Here is a 6,000-nt window from a genome sequence, read left to right as displayed (position 1 = left end):
GCAGAGCCCTCCCAGGCCGGGGAGACGATTCAAACCCGGGCGGCGCCTTGACCAATTGCGAATGGGTCCCTGGTAGAGCGACAGCGACTTCAGCCAATAGTATCTCAAAGAAGGTCGCGGGCCCGAGTGTCTTTGGCCAATAGACGCTCAGGAAGGAACAAAGGAGGCGGGTAAAGGCGGAGAGGGTGCGGCCGGCAGCCCCGCCCCTTTTGTTAGCGTCTCGTCTTCTCAGTGAATACACTCCTGTTCCGGAGCCTGGTGGAGGCGGCTGCGGCGACCCTCTCGGCTCCCTGGCGTGTCTTGTACCCAACTGAGGAGGACTCCCGGCTCTGGGCAGTGGGCATCATTTTCCCACCGAAGGTTTCGAAAGCGGGACAGCCCTCCTCGGCTTTGCCCTCGGTGATGCGCGGAGGGAGATTCAGGGTCCGTCGCGAGGTTAAGGCCGAGAGAACGCTATTGAGCCTAAGCTGCTCCTGAATGTCTGAGTTTGGGGGGATGGCAATTAACTCCTAAAACGGCGGTCACCAGCACCACTTGACATTCGAAGGCTGGGACCGGCCCGTGGGAAACGCCTCCCTTGGCAAAAGTTGCCAGCAGTTTTGCATAATTTTTTAAACGTTCATAGAGCCCAAGGTAAACATCTGGGAGCAGGCATTGCACTTGTGGCCAGCAGGGCAGTGTCCGCTTGGTGACGCAGACGTAATTGTTTCTTGGGTTGAGCTTTTAGCACCTTCGGGTGCCTCACGTGAAAACTCTAAAACGGAGAAAGGTCGGCGCAGCTGTTAGGATGTTAGAGCTAATAGATAATGTCTAAGGAGGAAACGAGAAGAATTATAACAAGTGAGGGGAGAGAAGTCAACGTTTAGCTTTGGCAATAGTGAGTCGCTAGATACCTCTTGAAGTTAGTAACGCCTTCATACACATCCGGAGTGTCACCAGAACTAAGATGGAAAGCAGTTATCCAAAAAAAAAAAAAAAAAAAAAAAAGTACACAAATTACTATGGTTAAAAATAGGAGAAATTGCTAGGTAGAAGTTACAGATCCTCAGCTACTTTTGTTTTTCCATATAAACGAATAAGGTCTTGGGTAATTTGGAGAAAGGAAAACTTCATCCTAATTTATTTTTTCAGTGCTAAGGATGAACCTAGTGCCTCGTACATGCCAGACAATCACTACCCCTAAGCTACATCTCCAGCCCATCTTCATTCTTGTGGGTTATAAAATCAACCTTGCTTAAATCATTGTAACACTAAGTGCTTGCTCCTGGGATAGTGGTCTGGTGAAGGCCAAGAAAGCCTCCCCAGTGTAAGTTTTATTTTTGTTGTTTGCACAGAGTCTCACTGTGTAGCCCCAGCTGGCCAGACACATGTAGATTAGGCTGACCTGGAACTCACAGAAATCCACTGACTCAGCCTCCAGAGTGCTGGGATAAAAACCATGCATTACCACATCCTTTTCCTACAGTAAAGTTGTTCTGGGAGGTTTTCCTCTTCATTCCTACAGGAAGTCCTCTTAATAGACTAGAAAGTACCAAGGACCTAGAGTTAGAAATCTAGGTGTCTAGCCACAGTTTGTACTAGCAAGGAAGACTTAACAAACCACTTAGGGGAGAGATGACTTTTTGCTCAACAGAGTTGTGAGAATCAAAGAAACAGTATCCAGTAAAGCTATGTTATTTCTAACACTTATTGTGAAGGTATTGTTAAGAACAACAGCATCAAAATAATACACTTTCTTCTCTTTGCCTCCCTCTTCCTTCCTTCCTTCCTTCCTTCCTTCCTTCCTTCCTTCCTTCTTCCCTCCCTCCCTCCCTCCCTCCCTCCCTCCCTCCCTCGCCTTCATTTTCCTCCTGTGGTACTGAGGGGCCACTCACATGCAAGAAAAGTACTAAGTCACAGTCCCAGCCCACAAGTATTAAAAATAAGTAGTAATAGTAACAGATTGCAACCTGTTAATGAAGAGTCCATGATGGTATAAATTAAATGAGAAAGTTTTTCTTATAGGGGAATGCCAACCCAAAATATAAAAGTAATGACAGAGTAATATTAGCTGGGTATGGTGGTACCCTCAGCGATGGGAATATGGAGACAGGAGGGTTGTGAGTTGGATATCAGCCTGGGATACATCGCAAGACCCTGTCTCAGAAAACAAAACAAACAGAAGCAAAACAAAGTAGAGCAGGCCAGATAGTTCAGTGGGTAAAGGTCCTTGCTTCCTTGCCTGACAAGCTGAGTTTGATGCCAGGAACCCACATGGTACAAGGCAAGAACTGACTCTCACAGGTTGTCTTCCCACTGCCACATGCATATTGTGACAAACACCACCTTAACACAATAAATGAGTATAATCTTAAACAAGTAGTAATATTAACAGAGAGATGGCAAACTGGTAAGTCCCTTCTGAATACAAGTACACTAAAAGGCAAGAAGATGTCAAAGGTCAGCTTTTCATTGCTATGTTTTTGAAACAGAAAACTTGGTCCCCTGTAAAGCCTCTTCTTCCAGAAATGTCAGTATATCAGTCCAGACACAAAACAAGACAATGTAGAACCAATTATCACAATCAGACAGAACCCTGTAGAAAGAAAGAAAATTCAGTTTACGACTAGCAGACTTGTGGCAGCTGAAGGCCTGGAATTATGCCTCTGACTTCTGACCTCAGTCACTGATCTGGAAGACCGAGGTGGTGACTGTTTTCTCCAGGACAAGTCCATGTCAACTCCAAATTAAGCGGGTGTATTGGAATGTTCTTTAACAATTTTCAGAAGAAAATAAGGAACAAACCCTACACATCTTATTTTGGGGTGGGTCTGTGGGTTCATTTTTAGGGATGATGTCTTCAGAGACCACCTTTGTGTGTGTGCCGCAAAATCCTGAACAAAAAGTGCATTGAGAAAAGCCTTTGGAGCTAATAAGTTTGTCTTCTCCAAGCAATCATAAACATCATCTGCAGTTATAAAATTTGGCCTAGAAGTGGGTTAGTGAATAACTTTGCAAGTTGATACTAAACAGAGGGTTTCAGAGTTTGCTTAATAATTTACCAGTGTGCAGTGTACTCTCCCAACCTTACCTGCTGCTCTTATTCTCTTCTGTATAAAACACTTCTTGGTAAAGACAAGTGGGCTTCTGGAATCCTTTGTTCTTGGCTATAAAGATGAAACACTCTCCACATTGTATAGTAAAATCATGTTAAGGGAGTTTTTTAGTAAAATCATGTTAAGGGAGTTTTTTAGTGATAGCAGCTTTTAAAAGATGAGAAGTGGCCAGGCAGTGGTGGCACATGACTTTTATCCCAGCACTTGGGAGGCAGAGGCAGGCAGATCTCTGTGAGTTCAAGACCAGCCTGGTCTACAAGAGGGAGTTCCAGGACAGTCTCCAAAGCCACAGAGAAACCCTGTCTGGAAACACCTCCTCCAAAAAAATAAAGATGAGAAGTGATTTTTAGTTGATTCTGAAGTAAACCTTGACTAGATGTAATTGAAAGAAAAATATTCATTTTTTTCTTTTGGTGAGGTAATTAAGGAATATAGATATATGTAAAGAGTTCAGAGTTTTTCCACAATGCTTAAAGCTTTGTATTCTTCACTTCAGACAGGGTGGGAATTTAACTCGAATTCTTTGAAAAATTCTTCCTTTGAACTTGGGGAGCTTATGAGACTTTGCAAAAATCTAAGTCTGTGAATGTCTCCCTTCTAACTTAGAGATAGAAGAACAGTTCAGAAAGGCACAGCATGCTTACGCTAGGAAGCCTGAAATAAAAGAAGGGAAAAAAAAGCCTAGATTTTTGTGGGCTAAATTTGTATCTTGACTTTGGGCTCTACCAACTCCCTCCACCTTTTCCCCCTCCTAAGTAACAAGGTGACCTCCAGCCTCAGTTTTCTTTGAAATTTACACCAAAAGTAAATCCCTTGGGTGAAGAAGCCTTCACTAGTTCTTCCAGCTTTTCTAGTTTGAGAATTACCTTTAAAGCCAAAAATGTTGACTGACCTCCTGATATTGTAGTACTTGGACTTCTTAAGCCTTGAGAACTGCATAATGACAAAATGAAAAATAGATTTTTTAATTTTATTATTAAAGCAGAATTTATGTGTATTTAGAAGATCCAGCTACATGGGGCTGGAGAGATAACTCATTGGTTAACTGCCCCTCAGGTGGAACTGACATCTATGGCCTCCACAGGTACCTACAGTCAAGGACATACCAGCCCTGCACCACCCCCATAATTAAAAACCAAAACACTTGGGCTAGGTGGTGTGGCACACGTCTTTAATCCCAGCGCTTGAATGGCAGAGGCAGGCAGATCTCCAGGTTCAAGGCCAACCTGGTCTACATAGTGAGTTCCAGGATGGCCAGAACTATACAGAGAAATCCAATCTTGAAAAACCAAAACCAAACCAAACAAACAAACAAAACTTCCAAATATACACGGATAAAACATTTTCATTGCTGTCATTTCAGTACTGGAGATTGTACCCAGGATCATCCTCATGCTACACAGGCACTCCAACAAATAAGCTACAGGTCAAGCAAAACCAGTCTTTATTAATCTACTGATAGTGTTTCATATGGATTTAGTAGCTCTTTTTGTTTGTTTCTGTCTGTTGAGACAGGGTCTTAATGTTTAGCCCAGGCTGGTTCCAAGCTCGTGATCATCTTTCTTCAGTCCCCAGAGTGCTAGGATTACTGGTATGCACTAGCATGTCCAGCTTAATAACCCCCTTTTTTGATAATTCTGGAGCTCTATGGTGCATACAATTAAACTACTTATTTGGTCTACCAGATTGGAAACCAATAATTGAAGGGGCAGGTTGATGAAGATTTTCACAGAACTTAGGCTGGTCTTGAATTCACTTTTTTGAACCTATCTCAGCCCTCCAGAGTGATTACGGGGATGACACCCAACTTTTGTCATTTGTGGTTTTCTCTGTGGTTTGGGGAACCAAAAACTTGGACATCTGTGATGACAGTTCCCTTTCTACTTGCCTTCCCTCTCCCTGGGGAATTGGGCACTGTAGACTGAGCTGTCTGTTTAATTTGTTCCAGATACTCTAAAGTTAAACCAGAAGCTAGAAGACCATTCAGGCAAGTAAAATCCTCAGATTATATGGCAATGCATCTGTTCCCCAGTTCAGTAAATCTACAGAGAGCTGGTAAAATTGTCTGGTAAGCCAAGGATAATGAAGACCAGTGGGGTGAAGTAGTACAGCCCTCTAATTCTACCACACAGGAAATTGAGGCAGGAAGATTGAGAATTCCAAGCCAGCCTGAGCTACATCATCTTAAATATGGAATCAATAAATCAAGTTGTTTTTTTGTGTTTGTTATTTTGTTTTTTGTAAGATTTTTTTTAATCTCTTCTGTATATAACATTCTGCTTCCATGTATATCTACACATCAGAAGAGGGCACCAGATCTCATAATGGATGGTTGTGAGCCACCATGTGGTTGCTGGGAATTGAACTCAGGACCTCTGGAATAGCAGCGCATGCTCTTAACCTCTGAGCCATCTCTCTAGCCCAATAAATCAAGTTTTAAAAGGTTAATCTTGGCTGGAGAGGTAGCTCAGTTGGTAATTTGCTTGCCTAGCATACACACGACTCTGGACTTGATCCCCAGCACTATGCAAACTCAGCATGGTGGTGCACACCTGTAACTATAGCACTTGGAAGGTGGAGGCAGTTCAGGGCCAGCCTCTGCTGCATAGCAAGTTTGAGGTCAGCCTCTGAGCTCATGAGACCCTGTTGGGGAAAATAAAACAAAAAACAAGCTGAATTTACATCTTCTTACTAGTAGTTAACCTTTCCCTATTTTCCAGTTGGGCAGATCAAAAGGTAAGATAATAGGCTAGATTTAAGAGGGGCTTCTAAATTAGAACAAGAATATGTTATTTCTGGTTCCTCTTAGATAATGGCTTTTGGATCAAAGCTGTAGACAGATTTTTCTTTGGGCCGCCAGCTCACAAATAATGACACGGAGTCTTACTAGTTATAAAAGCTCAGA

The sequence above is a fragment of the Cricetulus griseus genome, chromosome 3, assembly GCF_003668045.3.
Source record: "Cricetulus griseus strain 17A/GY chromosome 3, alternate assembly CriGri-PICRH-1.0, whole genome shotgun sequence".
Taxonomy (NCBI): domain Eukaryota; kingdom Metazoa; phylum Chordata; class Mammalia; order Rodentia; family Cricetidae; genus Cricetulus; species Cricetulus griseus.
Note: the sequence above shows the minus strand (reverse complement) of the source record.